The following is an 11,022-nucleotide window of genomic DNA, read 5'->3' as shown; positions in this document are numbered from 1 at the left end:
CTCTCTTGTGGGCCGCCTGTCTGGGAATGGTTAGATCCTTTACTCAGGTAATCAAGCCAAGAAGAATTCTCATTTCCCTCTTCTCCTGATTGGTAGCCAATCAGAACTGTGGCTACAATACAGCCTTCTAAGACTTATCTGATCATTCCACTTATGACAAAGCTTATTTTTTTTTACATCAGCCCAGGCTTCTGTCATAGTTCACTTTGATTACTGCAATGCCTCCTGCCTGGATAGTTTGCATCTCATTCTCCCTCTCCCCACTTCCTGTACGCATCTGCCCACAGAACTCATTCTTACCCCTAGAAGTAACCCTAAGACACATGTTCATATTCTATCCCTCGCTCTTGGAGTCATAAGCTGCTTTGGGACAAGGACCTCATATATCCATCCCTGCAACAGTTTCCAGCATATAGAACAAGCTGAACAAATGATTCCTGAGTGTGCCGAACAGACCCGAAATACCAGCCCTCAGAGTGATTAGACACAGTGTAGTATACATTAGTAAGACAGAAACCAGCAAAATGTCTATGCATGTAAATATATATGTGTGTGTGTATATATATATATATGATTGCTTAGAAACTTGAAAAAGTGAATTCTCTTTCTTGCTTCTTTATCTCTGATTTTGAAAATCCTACCCATTCTTCAAGGTCTATTTTTATTTCTTACTTTCCCCAGCTCCTAACCATGGAATATATTCCTGCCAATTCTGCACTGAATTATACACTCACTGGAAATCCCCTATATCAGTCCTAATGCTTCCTCCACCACAAGGTGGAGGAATATGCAGATGTTAGGAGGGAGACAGCAGAAGCAACAGAAGCTGGAAACAGAGTGTAGCTTAAATGACAGACCAGCCTGCCAGTCATTCATCACTGACTTGCTTCATAATATACTGCCTCATGGTGGCTATGATGAAATACTGTTTCTGTGAGTTTTGTCCCTCCACTAGATTTGCATTTTCCTGAAGGTAACAACCTTCATCAACCAGTTTTGTATTAATCAAGAACCCACAGTTCAAGCAGACATACAATATATATTTTCCCAACATAAATTTTCATGTGTTTTTCATGCGTTGGTCTGCTATTGAGCTGGACTTCTGAAATAAACTGTGTTATGCTAGAAATAACTCATAACCAAAGTGCCTCTCTAGCAAAAGCAGGGAGGAAAGTGTCACCTTTCTCAATGCTAAGATTTTTCCTTAGCAAACAGGTGATCTCAGAGTAAGTACCGCTTGACAGAATCGCTGAGTCTGTTTTCAGAGAGGAAGGAAAATGCTGTGAGCATCAGATCATGCTGTGTCCTGTGTGCATGGGTCTTTTCTTCAGTTGGTGACATTAGAAAACCATCTGGGAAATAGCACTCAAGGCAATGGCTCCCAAGTAAAGCATAGAAGACACCTGTGGAAAGGCCCAAGAGTTTTGTGTAAGATTTTCAAAATGATTTTGGTTGCACAGTCAACGCTATTTTCACGAAGAACACATTTCTCCTGAGGAAAATGCTCTCTGCCATGCAGTTTATCACTGAAGCTGTCATCTATGAGTGCCACCTGGACCAAGTTCCAATTTGTTAATGGGCTGTCACATACATTTGCCCACCAAGAAGTTCTGTAAGTCATCTACAATGTCCATGGTAAGATTTGCATATCTTAGTTCAAATGAAATAGAAACCTAAAGAAATAAAATTGCCATCTCAGACAAATAAAGAAGACTTTACCTTGTGAAGAGCCACAGCCTATTCCAAGGAAGTCCCTCTGGTCCGCTCCCCTGCCAGGTGGTCCCTGAAATCTAGGAAACATACAGTCACTGTCAGCCACGGGAGCTGCTGAAGGACCTCTGGCAGCCTTGGGTGCTGAGGACAAGGACAGGTGAGTGCGGAGGAGATGGGTGAGAGCACGGGCTGAGCTGCTGCTGGGCCACCCTCCTTGGTGGTGAAGGAAGGCAAAGGAGACCATCAGGAGAGCCCTGGGGGACAGAGCCTCGGGTCTCTGGCTAAGCCACCCTCATCACTGTGAAGTAGGCAGTGTTCACCCAGGCAGCACACAAATGCACGCATCACTCCAGGACAGGGTCTCCTCACAGAAAGAGGCCTGGTAAATATCCTCCTTTAAAAAAAGTTACAATGTTTAACGTTCCTGAATCTACATATGCTCCTTCTGCACTTACCATCTATATTACTGGATTTTAAATCGTTATTGTGGTGAAAAATACACAATATGTATTATTTTGATTATTAATGCACACTTCTGTGACATCAGTTCCATTCACAATGCTATCTAGAAACTAAAAACAATCTTAATTCAGTTTTCTTACCTTCTACCTTGGGAAACTAGAGAAAAAAGTATTGTGTAATGTAAACCAAACATTAACAAAGAAAAATATATATTCATTATAATAGAAATAATAAAATAAACAGAGAACTAAACAAAACCAAAAGCTGCTTCTTAGAAAAGATAAACAGAATTGATAAGCCTCCAGCCAGGCTAACCACAAAGAAAAGATAGAAGACACAATTTATAAACAATATAAATAAAAAGAGGAATCATTCCTGCTGATCCCATGAATATGAAGAAGATAATAAAGGAATACTTAGAATAAATCTATGCTCACAAATCTGACAGCAAAGACAGAAACCATAACTACCCAAAGGAGACTCAGATAATCTGAGCAGGCTTATATCTATGATAGAAATTAAATCAACAATACCTTTTTAAAAAACGCCCAGTAGATTTTACTGAATTCTACCTAATTCTTATAAAGGGAAACATAGTGTTATTATACAAACAACTGATTAAAATTCTAAACATTTACCCAGTTAAATTTTAAAATTACACCCATTGCAAAATCTGCACAAGAATGAGAGCAGCTGTATTCGTCATTGCCTGAACTGGAAGCAGCTGAGATGCTCTTCAGGCGGTGAGTGGACCAACCCACACCATTACATGACCCAATGGAATATGATTCACTGATAAAAATTAGTACGCTGTTAAGCTACAAAAAGATATGAAATCTCGCATGTATGTTGCTAAGTGAAATCAGTTAGTCCTAAGTGGCTTCATACTTTATGATTCCAATTCTATAGAATTTTGCAAAAGAAAATCTATAGAGGCAATAAAATAAATGATCTATAGTAGTCAGGGGTCCTAGGAAAAGAAGAAAGGGGTTAACAGGTTCAGCATTGGCCATGTTTTGGGTGTGAAACTCTTCTGTCTGGATGATGAATGACATTATGAGTTTGTCAAAATCCATAGGCTGAACAACACAGGGTGAGCCTTAATGCAAACTCTAGACTTTCATTAAGAAGAAGATACCACTATTGCTTCAACCACTATAACAAATGCACCACATTCATGTAAGATGTGATCACAAAAAAGATACTGAGTGGGGAGGGTATATGGGAACTTTCTGTACTACTTCAATTTTTAGGTTAATTTACAAGTTTCACATGATGTCTGTTTGAAAATGTGGCAATACTATCTCAGGAAGAGTTCCATTTTAGCTAATGTCTAACAATCAGCTAGACATTATATCTAAACCTTGCATTAATATCTAAACCTTGCATTGAGGTGTTCTTTACTATTAAAAGTGAACCAAACTTGAAGTGGAAATACATCTTTACTTCTGCATTTGCAGCACTAGTGATTGACTTTTACATTTAAATTGGCACACATGAAATAAAGAAGAACATAGTGTAGCAATTTTAGAGTTGTCTGAAGTTTGGGACCCTGAAGAATCTGGAATCCTTATACTTGCAAGGGTGAGTAACTGAATTTCCACAGTACCTTCAGATGGCTGCCTGCCAGGGTGCACACAGGAATGGTCTGGAATCCTTCTCCTCCCAAGAGTGAGTAACTGAATTCCACAGTACCTTCAGATGCTGCCAGTGCACAAATGGTCTGATCCTTCCCCCAGTGAGTAACTGATTTCCACAGTACCTTCAGATGGCTGCCTGCCAGGGTGCACACAGGAATGGTCTGGAATCCTTCTCCTCCCAAGAGTGAGTAACTGAATTTCCACAGTACCTTCAGATGGCTGCCTTCCAGGGTGCACACAGGAATGGTCTGGAATCCTTCTCCTCCCAAGAGTGAGTAACTGAATTTCCACAGTACCTTCAGATGGCTGCCTTCCAGGGTGCACACAGGAATGGTCTGGAATCCTCTCCAAGAGAGAATAATCACAACCAGATGGCTGCCCAGGTGCACACAGGAATGGTCTGGAATCCTTCTCTTCCCAAGAGTGAGTAACTGAATTTCCATAGTACCTTCAGGTGGCTGACTGCCAGGGTGCACAAGAGGATGAGGCCTGCAGTGGAGCATCACGTCTCTAAAACTGAGCTGGCGGACCATCGATTTGCGATGGACAGTGGATTCTTCGGAGCCCTCAGGATCTTGAATCTTGGAGGCAACGCTCGGGGAAATGGATTAAATAAAGACGGCTCTTGATATCTTGCTGCAGAAGACCACAGAGAAATGAGGCATCGTTTATTCACAGTTTAACCCATTTTCTGTGTTCCCTGAGAACACTTGCTGCCAGTGAGCTGCACCTTTATTTTCTAAATGGGAAATAGGTTAAGTCAGGAGTTCCCAAACCCTGGGCCAGTGATAGTGTGTGGCCTGTTAGGAACCAGGCTTGAGCAGTGGCTGGAAGCAAAGCTTCATCTGTATTTATAGCCACTCCCATCACTCGCATCACCGTCTGAGTTCTACCTCCTGTCAGATTAGCCATGGCATTAGATTCTCATAAAGTGCATGTGGCCTAGATCCCTGGCCTGTGCAGCTCACAGTAGGGTTTGCCCTCCTACGAAAGTTGTATAATTATTTCATTATATATTACAATGTAATAATAATAGAAATAAAGTGCACAATGAATGTGCTAGGTTCATCCTGAAAGCATCCTTCCACCCCGTCCCGGTCCACTGAAAAATTATCTTCCATGAAACCGGTCCCTAGTATCAAAAAGGCTGGGGACCACTAAGTTCAATGTTTGACCCACTGTCCCCTGTTCACCATCTGCAGAAATAAGCCTCCTGAATCTGAGTTGGGCGTTAGGAAGAACTTGCACTGTGGGTTGCACTTAAAACTGTGCAGACCGACTGCGTAGGCAAATCCCTACACTGAGATGAGACAAGGTAGAAAGGTGGCAGATGGGAGTGACCAAGAGCACGGGGCCTGGTGCACGAAGGTCTGGGTCAAGTCCTTATTTGGAAGCTACATGAACCCGAGAAGTTCTATAGACCCTTCTGTGCTTCAGTTCCCTCTTCTGAGTGTGGAAGTTAACTGAAATGTGGCCGTCAAGCCTGGTGCTTAAGCGATTTCAGGAATTAAATCTGTGACTCCCACTGTCTTCTCACTGACTACTGATCTGAGCAGGCTGAACTAATGCCTGCCTGAGAGCGGGCAGTGTCTAAATGAAGTTTATTGAATAACTTCAAAGTCACACCTGATGAGAAGGGCACTCGAATTTAACAAGACACGGCGTGTGTTCAGTCATGAGTGAATATTGTACTATAGCAGGAATGTAAGCAGAAGAGCTAGCAACTTGAGCCGGGGGGCACCTGGCTCTAACGAACAGCATGGGAGGTTTCCTGGTCACCTGAAACAATTAAGACGTATCAAACAGCCAAGAGTACAAAACTGTGTTGCATCTGAGACAAACATTAGTATTTTAGACCTTTAAAAATAAGTATTTTAGTATTACAGCAGCAGAATTAGAAACTGTGTTGGTGGGGGGTGGGGGGCAGAGTTAAAGGAGCTGATGAAAATTTGAAGGAGAGAGTTATCATCCCAGCCTGGAAAAGATGCACCTTTTCCAGGAGAAAAGAAACAGAAGGCAATAATATGGGACCTGTCAATTACGTGTAAAGAGACACAGTAAAAGTCGAACTTCTGAGGTATAAATCTGAGAAGTTCAAAAAATAATAGATTTCAGAATGAAAAATTATTACCTCTTGTAATTTCATTGAGAATAAATTAATATCTTAAGAAAAGCTTATTTTTTAAACCAAAATTTTAGTTTGGTATTAGTGTATTTTTAATATTGTAGCTAATTTTAATAAGACCTTGTAAATAAATCTCTTACCCCAGTCAATTTTGACTATGAAGTAAGATTTTCATAAACCTTTTATAACCTCTAATGATTTTTTTCATTTTGTAATTTTTTATATCCACTTGATTGTATTTATCTTTTAAAAATGTCTTTAATTTAAAACAATCCCCCGAAACCTCTTATCTAGGCTATTGTTTCCCATCAGAAAATCTGTTTATTTTCTAAAAAAAACTCTGGATTTAAGCTGTTCCAATATCTGATTTAAGATTTTCACATCTCTATTCAGAAGACTTTGGCCTGTAAGCTCCCTTTCATGGAATGTCTCTTACTGTATTTGGTATCAAGATCTCCTAATATGATGAAGGCAGTATTGTGTTTCTTCTGCATCTATTCTATGGAAGAGTGTGTACAAAACTGGCCTACGAAACAGTACATTTTTATAAACAGAGAAAAGTATTTAAGGCGAAAAGCTTCATAGGATCAAAAATACAAATTGAGTCATGAAACTATAAAACAAATTTGTAAATCTGTAGAAAAATTGGAGCTGGGGAAGTTAAAAAAATAAATTAAGAAGACATTTTAAGGACAAGTGGCCCATGTGAAGAAACTGCAGTGAGAAGATGGAAAGCAGCAAAGGCTACCTCCCATCGCTACCAGTCAGTAGTCTCCCAGGTGGCAGTTGAAACCCAATGGCAGTTGGGATAGAGGGCAGGATATACATCATCACATGATCTCCATGACAGGTCGTCACAGAATATTCAAATGAACACAGGAACACGTGCCACACTCTGGGGTCCAACTGCCGCTCTCTAGACCAGTGCACTTTCGCAAGGACAAGGGGCCACTCAGAGTCCATGCTTCATTTCAAAATCTGAATCCCAGACCCACAGTATTATTCTCTGTGTATGAAACAAATGTTAAATGAGGAAAAAAGACTTGCTTTCAAATATATTTAGCAGTGAAAATTTCAGGGTGAAAACAGTCAAAACTAACATGTTCAGAATAAAATGGGGTTCCTTCCTTGATTTGAAACATGATCCCCACCCATTTTTACTATTCCTGAGTCATCAGAAATTTCTCTATTCAGAAACTTTAAGTTTGTTCCAGATTAAAGTTTAAAATGCCTTACCATAAATTCAAATTTTAAGTCAGTTTCTAAGAATATCTCACAGTAATTGTATAAAATCTTCTCTTATCAGCTATCTATGTTATCTACTGTTTTTCTTTATGCAACTAAGTTTTCATACTTACTAATTTCTGAATCTCTGAGTTGATTGAGAGATTTCTCTGTCAATGTGTATATGAAAGACTGGCTGTTCACTCGGAGATGCTGAAAAAAGCAGCATTACATGTTTACCAATGTGTTGTTTGAAAATATATAAAGAGTGATTTTCTTTTTTTTTTATTATACTTTAAGTTTTAGGTACATGTGCACAACATGCAGGTTAGTTACATATGTATACATGTGCCATGTTGGTGTGCTGCACCCGTTAACTCATCATTTAACATTAGATATATCTCCTAATGCTTTCCCTCCCCTCTCCCCCCACCCCACAACAGGCCCCGGTGTGTGATGTTCCCCTTCCTGTGTCCGTGTGTTCTCATTGTTCAATTCCCATGGCAACAAAAGCCAAAATTGACAAATAGGATCTAATTAAACTAAAGAGCTTCTGCACAGCAAAAGAAACTACCATCAGAGTGAACAGGCAACCTACAAAATGGGAGAAAATTTTCGCGACCTACTCATCTGACAAAGGGCTAATATCCAGAATCTACAATGAACTCAAACAAATTTACAAGAAAAAAACAAACAACCCCATCAAAAAGTGGGCAAAGGATATGAACAGACACTTCTCAAAAGAAGACATTTATGCAGCCAAAAGACACATGAAAAAATGCTCATCATCACTGGCCATCAGAGAAATGCAAATCAAAACCACAATGAGATACCATCTCACACCAGTTAGAATGGCGATCATTAAAAAGTCAGGAAACAACAGGTGCTGGAGAGGATATAAAGAGTGATTTTCTAAATGTAGAGTTCTGATAACCTCAAACGGTCCCTTCCTTGGAGGGTTATTTTGAAGAATAAGTAAGGAAGTATACACAGCATATTGCCTGACATTACATATTCTTTCAAAAAGGGTGGGCAGCTGGAGGGATGAGGCACGGCCCCCTTTTCCCAGGACCTTCTTTGGGCACATGGATGCCTAACCCTAAGCTGCAAAAATATGCAACCCAACCCCTGAAGGAGGAGAAATGTCTACTTCCTATTTCTCTTTGTGTGTGTGTTTTGCTTGGCCTTCTCAGGGTCTCTCCAGCACCAGAGCAGCCAAGCTGCTGGCCCACCACGGGCCCAAAATCCTCACGCCTCCCAAGCATACACCAGAGATTGTCAGGTTCCTCAAGCAGATGGTGGAAGGTTCTCCCTCCTCCTGTGGACGGGTGCCCTCCTGTGCTGTATTGCATGTGGGATTCAGCACTCCCAACAGTCCCTGGACAATATAAGGCTCCTGAGTGTCCCCTCCTGGTTTTGCTCAGGCAGTAACAGGGAGAACAGAGGCTGTCACTGCATGAGTGTGGGACAAACAGTCATTTCCTCTGCTGTAAAACAGAAATGGTATCTGCCTTTCCAATGTCTCACAGGCAGTCTGTGCATGAATTTTACAAAAGAGAGAGACAGACATGAAGCACCTTGCATTTTTAAGAGGAAGAAAATCTGCATCCACGTGAAGTACCTTTGGGCTCTGTTTCCTCCAAGCTAGCCTTTCCCTTTAACATGGAGAGCATGTGTGGTGATGAGACCTGGGAAATCAAATCACAAAATTGAGTCTGCCGCATGACACTGAGAGACAGAAACCAGAGGCAGCCAGCCACGTGTCGCAGGATTAAATTGACGTGAAATGTGCAGAACAGGCACATCCACAGGGCAGGAAGCAGATCAGTGGTGCCGGGGCTGGGGATGGAGCAGAGGGTACTGCAGAGGGGCAGGGGGCATCCGCTGGCAGCATGGAGATGCTGAGGCTGGAGTGCAGGATGGTGGCACAACTCTGCAAACTTACAAAAAAGTCAACAAATGGTGCACTTAACATAGGTGAATGCTGTGGCCTGTAAATTACACCAGGACACAGCTGCCAGCATCACATCCTCCTATGGAGAGCCCCAGACTCCAGGCTTGGGTCCTTGCTGCTGCCTGTTTCTCTGGCTGATGCCCCTGCTCCTCACCCAGGGGTACTTGGCTCTGTACTTGTCCTAGTTGTCATTTTGATAGGGATCTTTGCTTGTTAGCAAGAGATAAAAAGCACTGACATCGTGTCCACCTCTTTAAGATGATCCTCAGGTGGGTGCCAGCCACCCCTCCTCTGGTCTCTGGTGACTCCCAGGTGAGGAAGCCTCAGGAGAGTAGGAGCTTGGGCCCCCAGGAGCTGAGAGTCCCTGCTCAAGCCCTGGCCTGCCTTCCCTGTCTGGGAAAGCTTGGGCAAGTTACATCTCTCTGAACCCTGTTCCTCACAGGATTTTGATGATCAAGCATGTTCCCATCCAGGAAAATGTGAATCACTGTCCAACATCTATGCCTGCTCTCAGCGTTTGTGCACAGTTACCTGGGGGGTTCTGGGAGGAGCCTGTAGAAGGTCAGGGAGTTTCTTAACCAACAGCAGAGGAGACCCACCTGGGATTGTTGATCTGTGACTGTTCTGAGACAGTCTGAGCCCCAAAATGCACTCAGCAAGGGGACGTAGCACTCCCCTCTCCCCAGCAACCCTGACAGGTGTCCAAGGCAGGAAAGCCATGCTGGCCCTGGCTCAGGGAGCTGCCGGCTGGAGTGAAGGTTCTAGGTGCAAAGGATGCCTCCTGCCGAGCTCAAAGCAGGAGATCACCTCGTTAGAATTTCCCTGACCCTCACGAGATTATTAACACCTTCAGTGTCTTCCCAGATGCCCAGCCAGTATAGCTCACCCCTGTTTCCCTTTCTATGAGGCCCAGGGCTCTTGCTTTGCTAGATCTGCCTGACAGCAGCCTTTTCTGGTTCGAAGAACATCTCTTTGAGCTTAAGAAAGAATAGTTCTTCGAGTCTTCAGCAACTAGGTCAAACTATCTTCAGTTGTATTCTTGCCAAACTGACAGCTTCAGGTTCCAAGGTCTCCATGCTGGGGTTTGCTGCAGCACAGATTGGAGAGGAGGGCTGGGGTCCTTCTAGGATCTGAGGCGCCTGTCACAGCTTTCTTCTGCAGCAAGCTCTTGTCGTCTGAGATTCTGAGGAGATCATCGCTGCAGAGCAGCTGGGGTGTGGACATTGTGGAGGCTAAAAAGGAGACCAGATCTCTGCAGATATCAAGGTGCTGCCTTCTCAGGGGTGTCGGGCAAGTGGCAGGGGAACCAGCCCTGGGGACTGTGCTTAGAGCAGCTGGTGTTCCACCTTTCCCTACCTCAGTGTAAGAGGCAAGGAACAAGGTGCCTAATTTTGATCTGTTTTCCACACTTCTTCTAGGTGGGTAACTCGCCCATCATGGGGGAGTCTGAGCCCCAGGCCCGCTCCTCTGAGTTGCACACGAGACCCTCTTGGGAACAAGAACATCTGTTTCTCTTCTCCAACCTGTCTGGGAGGTGAGGCTGCTAGCTGTCTGGCTGCATGCCCACCCATACCCCTTCTCCCTTCTGGGGCCTCATGTCTGTTCTTTGTGACAACCTTGTTACAAAGCTTGTCGTAGAGGAAGGATGAAACTGAAGGGCCTAGATGACACATGCTTGGTCTTTGTAACATCACACGCTCACGGATCATGCAAGCGCTGAGGGAGGGCTACAAGCTGGCTGTGTGCTCCTCATAGCTGAACTTCCCTAGAATAAAATGTCTACTTCCCTGGTAGGCATCGCCACGGCATGGCCATCAGCACAGTGACCACATATCGCTGGTCATATTGCCTCCTTGATCTCAGGAGTTGGAAATGAGAAGACGCCATTGCCACTGAGAGGGGGC

This window comes from Nomascus leucogenys, chromosome 20 (genome assembly GCF_006542625.1).
Source record: "Nomascus leucogenys isolate Asia chromosome 20, Asia_NLE_v1, whole genome shotgun sequence".
NCBI classification, from domain to species: Eukaryota; Metazoa; Chordata; class Mammalia; order Primates; family Hylobatidae; genus Nomascus; species Nomascus leucogenys.
The sequence above is the reverse complement of the archived record's forward strand: the minus strand, read 5'-3'. Positions refer to the sequence as shown.